This window comes from Coloeus monedula, assembly GCF_965178545.1.
Source record: "Coloeus monedula genome assembly, chromosome: 3".
Lineage (NCBI taxonomy): Eukaryota > Metazoa > Chordata > Aves > Passeriformes > Corvidae > Coloeus > Coloeus monedula.
In genome coordinates, this window is record NC_138783.1 from 25,049,438 (window position 1) to 25,067,740 (window position 18,303).

At 40.5% G+C, this 18,303-nt stretch overlaps 1 protein-coding gene across 2 annotated transcripts in view; it reads left to right on the plus strand.

Annotated features, from left to right (window-relative positions):
* Positions 1-4,883: 4,883 nt before the first annotated feature.
* Positions 4,884-18,303, plus strand: part of ZBTB20 (zinc finger and BTB domain containing 20) — a 444,236-nt gene continuing 430,816 nt past the window's right edge. For both annotated transcript variants that reach the window (XM_082279327.1, XM_082279328.1), the window contains exon 1: positions 4,884-5,106. The gene's annotated coding sequence lies outside the window, so the exon portion shown is untranslated. The remainder of the gene's footprint in view (positions 5,107-18,303) is intronic.

Sequence of the window (18,303 nt, forward strand, 5' to 3'; positions counted from 1 at the left end):
GAGATACTTTGCATGTTGAAAGGCACCGGAATTGCGCTGTATTTCTCCTTTCCTGTCCTCAGCATTATCATCAGTAAATCTGCAGGGATAAAGAGCTTTGTGTGGCCCTTCTACATTTTTTGTTGGCCCCTGCTGATGTAAATCAAACATACTGTCCTCCTGTTATCTTCAGGTTTAAAAAACCTATTTTTAATCACTTCATACAGGTATCTAATTTGAATCAGCCTGCCACGCTGCAGGACTCTAGTGCTTTTTTAATTGGCATCTCTCTCATTACATTTGCTCAAAGTTGCAGAGACACTGCAGGACACCAGTAGGGATGTGAATCACCAATCCTGTTGGGCTGGCAACACCAGGGGAGTCTCAGAGACCCGTGTATGTGGTTAAGGGGACTGAGTGGAAGCAGTCGAGTTCAGACATGTTGCTGTGACTGTTTCTAGGTCCTGCCTGTACCATCTGAAACAGAATTGTGATGGAAGCTTTCCTGGGATTTTTAACAGTAGCATGGTGTTAAACCAGCCTGGTTTCTAGGAACAGTTCCTGGCATTCTGGTAAGGCAGAGCTCCCTGAAAGTATTAATGGAGCTATTGTAGTTCAAGTATGTGAAGTACATCAAAACCAGAGTTTCAGCCCATCACAGGGATAGGCAAGGTACCCAACCAGTTCATGGAGTCAGTCCCACTTAAATTTCTTCACAATTTGAAAATCAACCCTTAGGTATCTGCTAAGAGGCTAATATTTTTTTTTTTTCTGAAGGAAGTAGCTCTCCTCAGACATGTTTATGTGATGCCGTGACTTCTTTTCCAGGTTTGGCTGCCAACAAGATATGTCTAAACTTAGCATGTTGGTGCGCCTGGAGACATAAAGTGGAGAGGGGAGACTAGAGCAGTCTAGAATATGTTATTTGGCACTGAAGTACCTTCCTTCCCTCTCAGTCCATCATCCAGAATCTTGTCATTTGCAACAAAGTCTTTCACAGTTCTGCTGGGCACTTTGGTTGTCCCTATCTCCCCTTTACTACTGAAGATCAAGGCTCTACAGTTCCCTGGCAGAACTGGAGATGGGTGCCCCTGCTGCATCAAATACAACCATTTTTCGCCTGCCTTTATGATGCTAGTATTTTTTCTTTCTTTCTTTTGGAGGCTTTGCTAGAGGGGTTAGGGCTCCTTTGCCTCCCTAATGACAGTTGCTAGAGACTAACTCTGAACTGAGAAGACAAGTTTGCAGAGAAAGAAAATCAGGAGTATCATCTACTGGGTAGCCCAGCATTGCTTGTTCTTGTATTCAGGATGGGTAGTGCAGCCTTTTACTAAGCCAGCTGGGAGCCCTCTGCCCCAGCCTCTTTCTCCTGGGGTGACACCATGTGTGGCATAACCAAAATTTGGTGTCTCTGCCATGGGAGAGGTATGATCCTGGCACATGACAAAGGCTTGCTTGCCTGTTCTGTTGCATGCCAGGCATAGGCCAGCTGTGTGACTGCCATGCAGGCCCTCACTGTCACACGGCAGGTCTGTGTCCAGTCCTGTGACAGAGCTGAAAGCTGCCAGCAGCCACATGTCCTCCTTCCTCTTCTTGCAAATGATCCAAGTGCATAGCCACTGACCTCCTCATATAATGGAGAGGAGGAATTGCAGGCCCACAGGAGTGTGGTGTGGTGGTGAGCAGGCTTTCATTGAACATTTTGAATCAAGCAAATGGGCAGTTTTATGTTGGCAAAATATTTAAATCAGGATTCTCCATTCAAATTGCCCTACTTGGGATTTTTTTTAAATGGTTTAGATGGACTGAATGATTAGTAAGACAACACAGAATCGGGCCATTGATGGTTAGAATGCAAGTCTAAGAAAGACTTTCAGGCAAGGAACCAGTAGTGCAAATCACATCTTGTGGGGTTTTTTTCATTCAGGTCAGACATATATTTGGATTTTATAAAGATTATGGTTAATTTGATTAATTTCTGATTGAGGGCCAGAACTAGGTTAAGTGGAATCTAGTTCATATTTGCTTTCCAATAATCTTGAGGTTTGAAAGTGTTTGGTTTAGTTCTATAGTTCTGCGAGTACACAAACTCCATGCGACTTTGGAAGGGGTGGCTTTGGGTTCCAGTTTGGGTCTGGCTCTAAGCATTATTGTAACTGAATGGAACTGGGCTCAGTTCTAGTGTTCTTATGAGATTCACACTTCCTCAAAACAAGAGGAAATGTGGCCTGTGATCCTGGTTCAGATGCATATATGACATTTCTAGAAAGTTAGAGGAAAGTTAAGGATCTAGATGCCTCCCGGAAACTTACAAGTTTGGGATCTGGATCAACTGCAAATCTGAACATTTTTCAAACTTTGGTGTTTTCAACTCAGTAGTCAGATTTCAACCTGAATGTCTTAAATTTGAAGGCTTCAAGTCTGTTTTTTATCCAAAGTTGTTACATTTTAAATATCTGCTCAGATTTGTATGTGTAGTATTGGTAGGACAAAGGAATTAATGTTAGTTTGGGATCAAATATTCCAGATTACTAAGAACTTCTCACATCTGATATCCTCATTTTGGTGTAGACCTGGTTTTTAAATTTTAAATTCAGAGACTATTTGTATTATTTGAACTGAGCCCCTTGACAAAGTACTTATATTTTTCCCGTAATATTTGCCATCATAAAACTCTGAGAGATGTCAGGCCGAGATGGGAAGACTCTTCACATATTTACTGTACCATCTACTCATGGAACTACAGTTGAGTCTGTTTTACAGATGGAAAAACTGAGGCAGTGACTGCTCAATTGGTACTTACAGCCAGATCGAGTTACCACAGTTAGAAGCAAAGTCTACAAATGCCCCTTCTGCTTTCCTGACCTTACATATCCTTCAATAAGGTGACTATGGTCATAAAGTCCAGAGAAGAAAATATGTAATATGACTAAATTTTTGTAATATATATTTGGAGTAACTTGGAGAGCTGCCTCTACATATGCCAGGTGTGTATGTAGCTAGATATTACAGAAGAAGTTGAACTAAGTCATCTATTAGAGCTTTTTACTCTTTATATTTTACCCTAAGGTAAGAAAGGCTTTGTTTTGATGAAAAAACTAATGAAAATTAACCTTTTGAAATAAATTACTTAATCCTTCTGTATTTACTGTTACATCTGGATGAAACGAGAACGTTTATAAGCAAAATACAAAAATGTGTACCATCTACCAGTGAACAAAACTAATCAAATTCACCAGTCACCAGGCTGGTTAATATTATAAAGACTCTGTGAATCATGAATATCCAGCCAGCCTGAGGGTACAAATCCATGAATCTAGAGAGTTTACCTGTCTCTTTTAGTCAGCAGGCTATCCCTTTTCCATCACTACAATTTAGGCATATATTGCCTAATAATAAATGTGATAATAAAAATGTGTTTTGGGAAGCAGGATGTTGTAATAGAGCTTTAGATCAAAAGTGAGATTCATTTTACTTAATTTAGCCAACTACAAGCTAGCTGCTTAGCCTAATCTGGTTGTATAGGCTCCCTCCTCAGTGGGGAGAGAGGGAAAGCTGGGATGAATTGCTTTTGGGAGGTGCCTGGCTCCCCACTGACAATAGAGGGAGCCTACACAACTGGCTTAGACAGGATACTTAACTTTTAGGTGGGTATGAGTTACTCCAGGCAAAGTCTTTTTGCTCCAGGAGATTTGAGTTTTCATCTGTTTTTCCACTGTTTTACAGCATAACCTTGGGAATATCACTTAACCTTTTTTTTTTTTTTACCTTGGACCTAGTTTCTCCATCTAAAAAATACCCTGTGGATAAAGTTCTTGGGGAACATTTGCCAAGGATGAAATACAGGTGCAAAATATTTTTTCCCCCTGCTCTTGCTACTTTGATGTGTCTGTAGTTGTCATTAAAATAAACAGAATTTTTGTGACAGCGTAAGTTTACATGTGATGAGAAGCAGGGCTGAGTGAAAATTATTTTAAAAGCAGCATGTATCTTCTTCAGATGTGACAGAATATTGTAAAAATAAAAATATAGTAACTGCTTACATGTATTGTTTCTCCCATCTTTGCTTCCCCTTCGCACCTTCCACTACCTGTCCATCCCCTCTCCTCCCCCCAGCAAAAATATATAGGGAGCGGGGAGAACATTCTTCAGATTAGGTCTGTATTTTAAATAACCTTGGCCTGTTTGCAACTGGGAAAATGTTTTTTTACTTGAGAGATTTATTTCTGTCCTTGTAACACCATGTACTATATGCATTGCACCTGTTCAGACATAAGCACAGCACATTATTATAGCTGTAGGGGTAGAAGCTTCCCAATATATATTTTTGAAAGGAGGGAATGCTGGGGAGAATAGCCCTCTCTTTTCAATTGTTTACCGAGCAGTCTCTTAGGAAGACTTCTTCCTCATCAAGATCAATTTTCCCTGCTCCCCTATTGTCTGGGGAAACCTATCTTCAGGAGCGTCTTTCTTGAAAGATCTCATGACTTTAAAATCATCAGTGGGCTTTGTGTAGTCTGCCTGTCAAAAGAGATATGTTTACACCTTCCCTGCATGTGTTAGAGCTATAAGGTTACGGAGCAGAATGGCTGATACGTTTCGGCGCTTCATGCTAATATGCACAAAAAATGTATTTATGATAATCATATGGACTATCTGAAACAATGCATTCCAACATCCTGTAACATAAATAAGAAAGGTGGAGCCAGCCGGCACCGAAGTGTTTATTTGCCAGCAATCCTGCTCAGCCCCGTATACCTTTGCTACGCTGCCTCAGCCTGGCAGTATTGAACCTGTTGCTGCATTAGCCGAGTTGTATTTTGCTAGATAGGAGAAGGAGGGTTGTCTGCTGTCTGGTAGGAGGGCTTTGTCTGTGTGCGCCTTTCTCTCTCTCCCTCTCTCGCTCTCCCTGTCTCTCGCACTCTCGCTCGCTCTCGCTCGCTCTCTCTCGCTCGCTCTCCCTTTCCCGTCTCTGTGGTTTGTAAGGTAGGTTGCAGTGTGTGTATATACACAACATCAAGAGCAGGAAAATGGACTCATTAGGGAGGCAGGCAGTCATTACCACTCACACTGTACTTCCAGGGAGACAGCGACTATGAGGAGACAAACTGAGGACTGGGGAACAAGGTAGGCCAGTCAACTTTTATAAAACATAAAAGAATAAAGCCTCTACTCTCCTTAAACCACCAGCAGTTCTTTATTCCCCCCCCCGCCCCCCCTCGATTTTTAATTTGGAGATGTAAGTTTGCCAGACCTATTTGCTAGCTTAAAATTCGGAACATCTACAGAAGGCCTTACCCTCTACAAATGTTCCCCCCCCTACTTATTTAAGGGTGTGCCCCCTTATGATTCACTTTAATTACTTTTTTTTTTAATCATGAAGGAAACAAATACGTTTGTTTTCCAACACTAGTTCCAAGTAAATCAATATCTTTCACTCTTTTAAAACAGCTCTCTCTGTATGTTTGTGGGTCTCTCTGCTTTTTCTTTTCTGTTTATGCAGTTCCATCTGTCGGTCCATATATCATGTTCTCCTTATTTACTGCTAAATGGGGGTTTATTAGTATTTGCCAATGACTTTTAACTGTAATGCCGGTGACCAGGGTTAACGGTGACTCTCGTTCTTTGTTTTCTATATATATGCACACTGTAAGTTTAAAGTCCATGCTTGGCATACAGTAAATAAAAGCAAAAAAAGAGAAAGCAGGTTCCACTCTTCCTGACAGGATTTTTATTCAGAGATTTTGCTGTTTATCTGTTTTGGTTTGGGGGCAGAGTGGGTTAATTTTGCTTATTGTACATGTACTTTTTCCTCCAGGATATTTTTAACATCTATTTTTCGTTATTAATGCTTTTGCAGTTTTCTTTACTAGGAAGAAAGGAGACATATATTCTAACTTTTATGTTGCTGATCTAATGTAACATTATGGAGGCATCACTGGGTTAATAAGAATTCAAACTTTCTAAGAGGGAGTTTGTATCCTTGGCTGCCCCCCACCCTCCCACTTTATACATGGTTATGCTTGTGTTTCCGTGTGTACTGACGGGGAAGGGAGGGGGGAAGGGAATAGATATTTTTTACAGTGGTGGCAAATTATGAAATCTATCGAGCCATTTTGTCCAGAAATAGTAACTATTTATTTACCATTTTTCATTCCACAAATATGCTGCTTATTTGTATTTTCAAACATTGAAGCTTTTCTCTGAATTGATTTTTTTTTTATTTCTTCTTTTTTTTTTTTTTCTGGGGAGGGATTTGTGATGCATTTCATAGCCCATTTAGCATTGTCGAGTTTTTGGAGCCCAGATTTATCATGGGTTCTAAAGACTGCTTAAACTGATCCATTTGAAATGGTCTTTTTATCTGAGCTCTTGTCATTTCTGTTGGAGAGTAAAACTGCTACTCTGCTGGTAACAAAAAAAAAAAAAGAAAAGAAGAAAAGAAAAGGGATAGTGGAAGTGAGTTACATAAAATGTTCTGGAGAATCCTAAGTAATTATATAAAATGGACGCTGATCAGTGGAGATCTCTGAACACTAACAATCACCTTTTTTAATAGAAAATTATTTATTTAATAGCAAGAGGCGGACTTCTTAAAAACATGCATTAGGCCTTCCTTTTAGCACAAAGGAGTCCATAATGCAATATTCCTAACCCACCTGAGACTGCCTAGGAGATTCTCCAAAACCTTCAAAACCTTTGAAATGTTTCTTAAAAATCCATTATTTTGCAGCCAGAAAGAACTTTTGCTGCCAACAGGTTTTTTTGCTGCTGTTTGGTGTTTTTTTTAGCTGTCCTTTAACTTACGAGTCCCCATTTCTACAGAAGTGCCTCCTCGCTGAACAAACTAAGTTAATTGAAATCCAAAGCAGCAGATCTATTCACTGGCACTGTAACTACAGAAACTACTTGCTCCATTTTATTAGCAGCTCTTCCAGAACATGAGTGAAACTTTTCAAGGTTTTGTATATCAGTGTGCCAAAAATTGGTGGCTCGTCTCTTAGCTGGGGAATGACATTCATTGTTTACTAATTTTTTTTCCTCCTTCCTTTTATTCAAACTTCTAAATTAATATTTTGTTGATAGACTTTAAATGTGTTTATTGCTCCAGATGACCTGTTAATTGTAGCAAGGTATTTCCTCCTCTCCTAAAGTTTGAATCTCAGGCTTTGAAAATCAGATTGGTAGTAGAGGGGATGCTGAAGTTATGCCAAAAATGTAGGGGTCTTAAAGGTGGAATTGCTGATGCTTCTGGGTGGTGGTCAGCCTGGAGTGAGGCAGCAGGAGCGTTTGCAGCCATCCTCCTTGTGGGATGGGTGAGGGGTTTTCAGGCACCTGTCATTTTGTCCTGAACTAGTGCAGGTGTATGTTCCTCAACAGCCCAGGTTTTTTGTAGGCGAGCCCATGGACCTCCGGATTCTTGCATGTACTTTTAGCAGAAGCCCAGACTCATCTGAACATTTTTGAAAAACTTTAAAAATGACTACAAGATAGCTCTTGATTTTATGAAAACTCCAGGCAAGAAGAATTCAAGCAGAGAAAGAGAGTCACAGTAGGAGAAACATTTTTCATTCTCCAGTAAGACTTTTTTCTAATAGTAAAACCTTCTTCACTAGGAGGATGTGATTTTCCTTGAACCCCAACTATATTCTAGCCAAAAAAAAAAAAAAAACAAAACCAAAAAAACAAACCAGCAACTTAGCCCTTTCAATAGCACAAAGTCCGTTTGCAATCTGGATAAAGCAGCAAAGGGTAAAGTATGCCTAAGTAAACTTAAATCGGGCATCTGGTGATGTAGCTGGAACTCGGGGAATGCCAAACCTGTTGGCCAGGGGGGCATGGCCGGGTTTGGAGGCGCGGCGTGCGCGGGGTGCTCGGGGTGCCCCTGCCCACAGCCCGGGCAGCTGTGCGGGCCAGGGCTGGCGCTGCTCATTGGGTCACACTGTGCTTTATTTTAGTGTTGGAGCAGACAGTTATCTAACACACCCACATGAGGAAGTGCTCTCCTGGAGCAGTTATTTCATGCCTTGCCATGCCCTGTAGCTAGAGCAATTTTGGGCTGAATGGCGTGTGTATGTGCCGCTCTCACTCCTGTGAGACGAGAAGCAATGCTGTTGGGTTTTTTGTGTTTATGTTTTTGTGCTGGGGTTTCGTTGTTTTGGTTTGGTTGTTTTTTTTTTTTTTTTTTTTTTTTTTTAACAGGACCAAAAATGGGATATAAGACAGTTAAATCCAAATACCAAACAAATACCAAGTCAAATTATTTTTAATAGTGGAGGATTTTGCTTGTCTCCTAAAGGAGGAAAAAATATCTATCTTGTTTATTTTGATAAAGACAGTTGTAGCAATTTCCTGTGTTGAATATATCATTATTGTAAATATTACTCACAGTTTTCCTATTTTCACATTTTCTTCATAGGCCCAGCTTATTCATAAGGGAAAACAGCTGCAGAATATTAAAAAAATTGTAATAGTATTTATGTAAAACTTTGATGTAAATAGGGAATAGTGTCCCCTGCTAGAGAATTCTGTGGGATGGCTTACAAATCCCATACAAGAGAGATTACAGTCTTAGATAAATTGTTATTTAAATTGTTTCAAGAAAACCTTGCTCATTTTTGCAGACCATATGAGGTTTTAAGCAGAATAATTTGAATAGAAGTTCTGTTTAGAAATTGATCGCATGCTGTGGCCTTATAGATTTCAGTTGGTTTCACTCCAGTCTGTTTTTATAGGAGTTTTTTAAACTGCGATCTGTATGGTAAAGAGCTTCTGCTGAAAGAGATTCATACAAGTTAATGGGAATTTAAAGGCTGAAATTTAACTTCAAGTTACTTAGATTTTTTTTTTAACAAAACTTTCAGAAATTCAAATCCTTTATAAATGTCTTTTTTTTTTTTTTTTTTTTTTTTAAATGAAACAATGCACTGGAAATAGTTACTTTTAAAGAATAACTTGTTCCTACTAAAGGGTTTAATGTTCACACTGTGGTGCACAGGGAAAATTATGGCAAATCAAAGTGAAACGGACTTCACTGTTCTTGTCTGGTCCAAGAAAATTTCAGAAAGTAAACAAACAGTATCAACTGTGAAAAATAACTTGGATTTTTAATGAGCTGTCTATGCCAGGTTTCTCTTGGTAAAAAGTACTGTTTGACCATACACCAAATTTTGAGATACTTTTGTAAGAGCTGTACCGTTTTAACTTGAGGAGATTTCCACAGATGTATTAAGCTTTCGGTGAGGAGTAAATACAGGCAAAGGCTTTTGTCCAGGTGGTTCTTCCTTTGATAGCGTTGACTATATTCTTGGTTAGTATTTATCATAAAAGTTAATATTTAGTTCTAAAGGCACTGATCCAATTTTCCTCTAATAGGAGACTGGCATTTCAGAATGATTGCTGCTTATGTCTTTCATGTTTTCTTACATTTTTGAACTTAATCCTCCAGCACCATCATGTGCTATGACAGCATTTTGACCGCCCAGCGCTGGCGAGAGTTCTGTTTGCAGATGGGTCTTGTAAAATGGTCACCAGAGGCACAGGGACATGTGCCACCTCCTCTTCCATAGCTGCTGGGGCAGCCAGAGCTGCTGCTGCTGCTGCAGGGCAGGTTGCTACAAATCCCTGAGGTTTGCAAGAAGAAAGAAGTTCATCTTTTACCACGTGCAGGGAAGATTTTGTATCTTGAAGTAGATAGAATACAGGAATTGGAAATTGGGCTAATGGGATAAAGCTGTCTTTAAAGAAAAAAAACAATGTTCTTCTGAGAGTTGGGTGTTGGCTTTGGTGAAATGAATGTGGAGGGTCCCAGGCTGTTCGAGGGGGCAGATGTTCACCTCACAGAGAAGCGGGCACTAGGTGGCACTATGGGAGGAAAGGCCATGGACTATGCCAGAACAAAGGCTGAAATCCTTTCATGCCAAGAATGGCCTCATCCCATCAGTGACAACCTGCCCTGCCAGCCCCATGGAGGGCAGATTTGCAGCCTGTGCTGTACTTGCTGTTCTCAGGTACTGCTCCTCGAGATCTTTTACGGCAGGTAGGGACTCTAACACAAACTAGTCCTACCTAATTCAAACACTGACAGTGTCTGTAGGACTTAATTCTTTAATACCTCATGCTGTAGTTCTTTCCTTGTGCTTTTCTGCAGTGGGTGGACACAGATCAGTGGGTAACATTTTATGTCCAGTTTGCACAAGTGTAAGTGACAGTAGCAAAGGTGAACCAGAACCCGTAGGGTCTTCCAGAATATTTGAGCTACTATCAAACCAGTGGTTATGAAAGTCTGAATTAAACTAGTTGGTAACTACAGCAAAGAAGAAAGGAAAGCTGAATAAATGCAGTGCTTCCAACCCTCTGCGGAGCACCTATGGGAAATTTTTGCAGGACAGACATGGTGCCATTCTGTGAGTTACACCTGTAGGTGACCTCTTAATACTACACTTTCAGACAGAGTGAATTTATCTTGGGGTCGTGGTAGAGCTGAAAACGCAAGCAAGTATAGTGTGTCGTTTGATGCGGAGGTAAATACAGCATGGGAATTACTGATTTTCCTTTTTCTTCCTTCTCAACTAAAAGACATGCTTTCTAATCTTTTTTCTAAAATCATCGATAGCTGTGTGATCAATTCCTTGAGGATACAAAAGTAGGACTGGGAAAGTTGTCTTATGGACTTCAGAGTTGTCCTTTCAGCTGACTGAAAGTTAATTATTGATTTCTCTTTCCTCCCTAGAGATCCATATGCCTTTCTTTCTGACTAGAAAGTTAGTGGTTACAGTGCAGGAATGTGAAAGTAATCGTCATGTGGCAGTACAAGATTTCATGGGCAGGATGTCAGGAATGTGTAAGATGGAGGTTGACATGGGGAGAAAGTGAAGAAAGACAACTAGGTAAAAGCTTGTGTCCACTGTCATTTTATGTGGGTTGGATTTGGAGCCTGCTATTCTCCATGGTTCTGGCTCCTAAACTCCCAGCAATTTGAGAGCTAAGTGAGTCACAGGCATTAGTGACAGAGGAATGCTGAGAATAAAAACAAAACAACAACAAAAAACTCAACCAAAAAATCTCATTGTTTAGGCACAAACACAAGAAAACCATGTTTAATTGCTGATGTGCTCCCTCTGCTGGTTCTCTAAAACTAACAAATGCTATTCCCAGGAGACCGGGCCACACCCTCTGGGACACTGCCTGACAAAAATTGTTCCAAATGAGTGGCTTTGAGCTCTCTTGCAACGAGCGGTAGTAACAGCAAAAGAAGTCTTCTGATGAAGTGTGTTAAGCCCTTGGATACCAGGCATGACTGCTGAGAGGTCATGAAATGTTCAATCTGTAATTCAGCCTTTTTTTCCCCAGTCTTATATTTGATAGGTGTCCCTTTTCCTATGATTTTCCAAAGTTTGTACTTTCTGTTTTGCTGCAGCTGCTTCTAGGATTTTTCCCATCTGAAGGGGTTTTATCAAATGTTCTCATTGATGCTTTTAGTTTCAATTTTAGTGTATGTAGTGTCTGAAGAAGCCCTAATGTAGCTTAGGCTTTGGCAGCTTCCAATTCTTTCTGTCACTGTCAGTTAAATCTGCTTGTCAGCTTTATACTGTTGTGCCCACTTCATCCTATCCTTTGGCTTGAATACTGGCTGTTTTTTCAGGATACTCCTGAACATCCTTCCTCGTTGTGATGAATCTGTATTCCTTTTCCAAACATAGACTGAATTGTTTAATGTGTTCCCTACACAGCATATTTCCCCAGTAGATAAGTTTTTAAAATCCAGCGTTTTGTGCTTTCATACTATGAAAAAATGTCTGTCCTGGGTAAGATTGAGTACTGGACAGAAAAAACTGAGAAAAGCTGGATAAATTTCCATAGAATATTTGGAGTGTGTGGAAGATTTCTGACATAGTAATTATTCAATAAGAGATGGTCCCTGTGTTTCCACCTGTGTGGACTGTCATGAAAAAGAGCTTCATCTTGCAGCCGTTGACACACCAGTGGGAATCAGCTGTGCAGAGCTGTTGTGGGACTGGGCTCAAGTTTTCCATGTAGAGTAATGAAAAGTTTCCTTTCTGCAAGTCTCATGTTTCCCATCTAGGTGACTGCTTATTAAATCTTTATCCAGTAGGGACAATAAACCAAATAGCCTGGTGGGTAGCTAATTGTCTGGAGTGACTCAAGTCACGTATAAATCTCATTTGTACTCAGTACGTTGACTCTCTCTGGCCTTGTCGCTCTCTCAAGTATTCATTCATTTTGAGACATCTAGAATGTAATGCAGAGAAAAGATTTCCTGGTCCTTCTATCTCAGCATCTTGGAGGATACTTGAAGATTGATGCTCCGTTATTTCCCTTTCACAAGCCAGGCAGTTTAGCATCCCATCCTTCTGAAACATAGTGCAGGGTACTGGCCCCCGTGTGGGCAGTCACAGCAGACACAGCACTGAGACCTCATCACCCTTCTCTCACCAGGTCCCTGGATGGGGGGAACTGGAGCAGGGGTTGGCATCTCTGTGATAGCCTGCCATCCTGCGGTACCTGCTCTGGGGATAAATAGAGAATACAGCGCCTGGGACTACCAATCTGGCACCTTTTGCTGGTGCTAAACTAATACAAGTGATTAGAAGTGACATGAGTTCCCGGCAAAGGCCCAGCCTGTCCTGGTGGACTGTTTGAAGTCCAAGCCCTGTTTTGTAATTTCCAGCATTTCATGAAAATGCTGCTTTATTTTCCTCTCCAAGCCACGGCCAAGTTTTGAAAGCTTCAAAGCTTGCTGCAATTGGATAGGAAAAGTGTTTTTAAGATAGTGACATATCCTAAATGAGCTGGTTCCTTCTGAGCTATACCGACCTCAAATCATTTATCCACCAAGTCAGTCAGGCTCATCCTGAAACATCTCACTGCTGTGAAAGCAGCTGCTCCTGAACGAGATTAAAAGCCAGTTGTGCTTTTGCAGTACAGTTAGCTATGCAGAACTTTGTGTCGGGCAAGAGAAAGCTCAGTTCTTTTTCCCTAGTGCTGGGCATTTCTGGATTCTTGAATTCACATGCTTTTTCTTCTAGTCTCTGAGTCCCTTTTTACAGGGGACTGGATCCCACTCCAAGCCTTTCTTAATACTTTTGTAGACAAACTTTTTTTTTTTCCCCAATGTGTTTACAGGGATCTTAAATATTTTTGTCAGCATGAAGTCATAGTGCAGTATCAGAAGTTTTAATCAGATTGCAGTGCAGTCACTACTGTATGCAAGATAGTGATGAGGATAAGCTGTGCATTAGGAAAGCAGGATTCAGAGTTTGTTTCTAGTTTTTTGTGTTATTTTCAACCAGTCATTTCATTTCCCAGTTACCTGTCTTCAGGATAGAGATAATGATGTTTATCAATTTCTGAAAGCAAATAGGAGGGCGTTAGTTATAGCTATACTAGCAAGTTTTATCCTTCCCTCTTGAGTTTGTGCCTTGTTATCACCCTGAAGTGCATTACAAATTCTTTCTTTACTCTAATGACTTCCCTTTAGCCTCCCCATGAAGTTTTTGAATACTTGTGGTGTTTCTCTGGCATGTCAGACTAGAACTGACACCTGAAGCCCTGGGGTTTGGTTGGGTCTTTGTTTTGTTTTGTTTTTGAAAAGGTTTTTACCACATGGAGGTTAAGAGCTAGTATTTACTTAGGTAGCTTGGATGTCTGTAAAACTGTTCTGCCCTGCTCATGCAGGCTGTATTATGTTGGATCTCAAGTTAATTTTGCATATGTTTTGAGCCATGTCATTTCACAGCATTCAGCCCTAGGTTGTCTTGACCAAACTCCTATTAATAATTGAGCTATCTCAGTTAAGACTGTCTCTATGCTGGAGAGAGAGCCCTCTTGTCTAGATCACATCCATAACCAGCCCTGTGATAATTTATTCTACTATCAGAATTTATTCAATTTTCACTCCACATTTTTTGCAGGTTTCAAAGAAACTTGAAAGGAAAAAGGAAGTGAGCTAAAATGAACATCTCTAGAGTTTCTTGGTGAAGTCTGCTTGTGCAGGAACACGGTTTAGTAGACTGTAGGCTGTTTTAAAGAGTTACTGGAATCTGGAGTAATGTTACTATGGAACATTGACTTCAGTGTGGTAGAAGGATACAAATGGAGCATTTAGGAAGGAGGTTTGTGAAGAATGTGAGCGGCTAGAAGAAATAAAAGCTGAGACGCAGGCAGGGGGCAGAGCTGTTCAAAGAAAATGAGGACAAAAAGTCTGAACTTCATGCAAAAATAGGGGCTAACTTGGTCCCACTGGCAAGAGAGGGAGAAAATTTTACAGCAGGATTCTGTATGAGTAGGACCAGAGAGGGGGTGGGATGAGGCCACAGCCCTTTCCTTCTTCCTTATGAGCAGTGAGCTGGAATAATCATCATACAATAATCATCTTCAGAGGACTGTGCTCTTGGGATAAGAAGTTCCATGCAAAATTTCTGAATGTCTGTGTATCTGTCAAAATGTTTATGGGTCGTATTTTGCCCTATGCTACATTTTTATAAAAGTGGATCAGTTCCATGAAATTTGGAAGATCCAACCTTGAACCAAGAGCTGAATTTAGCTTTGTATTTCTCCCTACTGGCTGCAGCTGGCATACGTCTGAAGCAGTAAAGATGATGCATGGTACTCCACAAGTGATTTGTGACCAGGAGACAGTTTTCTTTAGGACAGTGCTGCTGCATTTGACCTCATTTCTGCTGTGTTAGATACTGTCTCCCTTGTGGCAGCATACATAGGTGTATTAATAAGATTCTTCCCAGATCTCTCCTTGAAATCTCAGCTTATGGAGTTGATGAAAAGGCTTGCTTTTACGAGGTGTTGGTGATTATGAGAATAATGCTCAGGCAAGGGCTGCAAAGAATTTACCATCCAAAAAAATGCCTTTTTTTTCTTATCTGCAAAGGTTTAATCCTGAGACCCTGTGTGATCTCTTTTTGTTGTTGTTGTTTTGGTTTGCTTTGTTCTCATTCACCAAAAAGTGAGGTGCCAGTTCTGCCTCAGTCTTTCCCAGGCTTTTTTAGATAAAGGAGTTACACATGTCCTTCAAAACAAAGAACAGTTATCAGCTGAGTTCAGCAGGAGGAGGGAATGCTCACAAAAGGTTCTAGGACAGTTTAGCCATAGATAGCTGCTGATATGGATAAATAGCGCTTTGCATTTCTGAAGAAACTTATTCAAGTATCTTACAGTGTTTAATGAAAGTAGTTAATTTGGTTTTGCCTAATTTCAGTAGCTGAATCAACATTATTATTTCCATTTTTTAATTAGAAACAATCGAGGCACAGAGAGAAGAAGGAAGTGAGGCCTTTCTTTCTTCCTTCCTCAGTGTATTGTACATGCAGATGGGAGTTGGAAAAGTAAAGACCATGTTCCATGGACAAAGGAAGCTCAGATGATTCTTGGCTATGTTAAAGACTGTTAGGCATTTTTTTTTTTTTTTTTTACACCACTGTGGTATTGTAACACACACGCAACTTCTATGCCATTAAAGTCTTGTTTCTACTTCCAAAATGAAATACAAAGACCCTACAGTAACTGAAAATTGAGGCTAAATACATTTAATATACCAACACATCAACAAAGTCTTTAACAGCAGAATTTTTAAAGAAAAGAACCTTTTTGGTGTTTTGTTTGCTTATTATTTATAATTACTCTCTTAACTGAGTTAAAGTAACTTCCATTTTTTTGTTTTCCCACAGCTGGATTTCTCTCAGCTGAATATATCCTGATGAGCTCCAGTGTTAGCTTTAGATGTTAGCAGTAGATATTCAAAACTGGACCAGTCTTTCACCTCTTTTTGTACAGTAAAAATCATAGGGAAAAGCTATATCTGGCTGAAATACAGAGTGGTGTTTCTTGATCCATTAAATAGTCGTCAAGAGACGACTGGAGCTCCCTATCACATATTAAGGCAAAGGTGCCCTCAAATAATTCTGTTGTTCTGAACTTCCTGTGTGTATGTCTGCTCTACGTGCAATGGCTCTTAACGTCTAAGAACTGCCATGTGGAGAGAAGGAAAAACAGCCCTTAAGGGGACACAGGCATCTAAAGAGGATTGTTACTGCTCTGTTTAAACTTGTCAGTGGGGACAAAGCCCATGCAGGCAGTGAAGGGAGCCCACGAGTGCTGGATCTGGGCAGAGCACAGGTGTGTTGCTGCCGAGGCATCTCTCAGAGAATGAACAGTGGGAGGAACTGATTTGCTTGTATATTCAACCTGAAAACTGTGCAAGGGATAGCTGCATTTAACGTTTTGTTACTTGAGAATGAGATTCTCAAGATCTTGAGATCTCAGTTCTTGAAAACTTGCAAACAAGTTTTGGGTTTGTACCGCTCTCTAATATTTTTTCACTTCCCAAGAGCCAGTTTTAATGACTGTTGATGCTTAGAAGGCCAGATTGGAAGGACAGCAACAGAAAGTTTTATTAGCCAGCACAATTAATACTTTCTTCCTTAAGAGCCAAATTCATCTAGTGTAGTATGTTTACAAAAGAAAAAGCTGGAATGCACAATAAGGTTTTGCCTTTATCAGAGACATATGGACTCACCATAACTGGGTATATGTGTGAGACTATAACAAAGAACACTCCTCAGGCATGTCTCACATTTCAAGGGTTGAAGGGCAAATGGGATGAATGTCCCTCCTAAAAACTGGATGAACCAGCTTTTTCATATGCAATTTCCAATTTCGATAATCCCCAAGAAGCTTATAAGAGCCAGGATGGAGTCACTTAAACCTTGTCTTATTAACCTCCAAGAGGACACAAAGGGGTTTGGATCTCGAGGCTGGTCAATGTGCCAAGTGCACCTCTTAAGTACTCTCACACTGACTCAGCCTGCTGGAACTTTTGGCAGACACAGTACAGTAAGGTTCACGAAGCAGATGAATACAGTCCATGGAGACCCGGTTTACTGGGATAATTCCCACCTGAGAAAGGAAAGACAAGCTTCTTCGTACAGGAAAGGCAGTAAATACCTTTCCCTCCTCTACATCCATCCCCTAAGGAGAGGTTTATCCCCTGCTCCCCTTTCACACATATATGACCTGTTTTTCAGATTGAATGGTCACTCAGATTCATTCTGCTGATAAGCACTGGTCCTTTGAGAGATCCTCAAGTCAATTGTATTTGAGTCCTCTTACTCTTTAGGATACTTGTGTCCAGTTTATGTGCAAAATTCAGACACAGATATTCTACAAAGGTTCCCTGCTACACAGTTGCCTCTACGTGCTGTTGTGGTAATAAAAACTGGCAACTTTTTTCTGTCATTAAGCACCTTCAGTGTTATGCATTTACTTTAATAAATCAGTTTCTGGATTTGTTTTTTAACTGACTGAGGTACAACTTTTACCATAATTTATTAGGGTGTATGTAGTCTTCAAAAACTCGAAGCAGTGCTTTATAGGACACACTGTTTTTCCTTCTGGGTGCCATGAGCCATTATGCATCTAAATGGGTTTGGGGGAAAGATGGCTCAAAGAGTCAACAATTATGTAGGCATTAAGTCAGCAAATTTAGAGGATACTTACTTCTTAACCATTTTATTGAACTCACATCTCTCTGTGGCCCTTCCTTGGTTTTGATGGGGATCACCGATGTGTTTAGGGGGAAATTCTGCTTGGCTGTCCTGTTTTCCTAAGTTTCAGTGTGCCTAAAGATCAGTGTGGTGGGAACACAGTGGAGGGTTTGGAATCTGGAAGAATGACAGGCCATGGATTACTCCAAACTTTCTGGGAAGCCTGAGGAAATGAGCTGAACTTCTGGGTGAACCTCTCTTAACTGAAACTGTTGAGGTTCCTTGCCTTGCCAGAAAGAATCTTACTTCCTCTCAGAGGAAGTAATTCTGCGTAGTTCAAGAGAGACTTTAATGGTCTATACTCTATTTTTTAGGAAATATGCAAGAAAAAGCCTATTTTGTCATATGCATAAAACTGTAAAGCTTCAAATCTTTATTGCTCTTTGCTTATAACGCTTTTACTTTTCTATATCCTTACTCTGAACGCCTGTATATTTTACCTTAACAAAAGAAGCGCAGTAAGCCGAGCAAATGGACTGGTGTTCAATTTGCTTCCTTATTTTCTGCCTCAGCAGGTCAGGAACCTGCTCCTTGTGGCAGAAGGGGCCATATGCCATGGTTCCTGCTCTGCAGTGTAATCAGATCTGCTGTGTGTGCACAGTAAAACCAAGCTGAGCAGAATTTGGGCAAGGTGCACCAAGCTCAGCACTTGTGTGCAAGACAACTGTAATAATGCCCATGCTCAGGAGCTCCAGAGCTTCCTGGAATCACTGGATTTGCTGAGAATGCACCAGAACTGATTTGG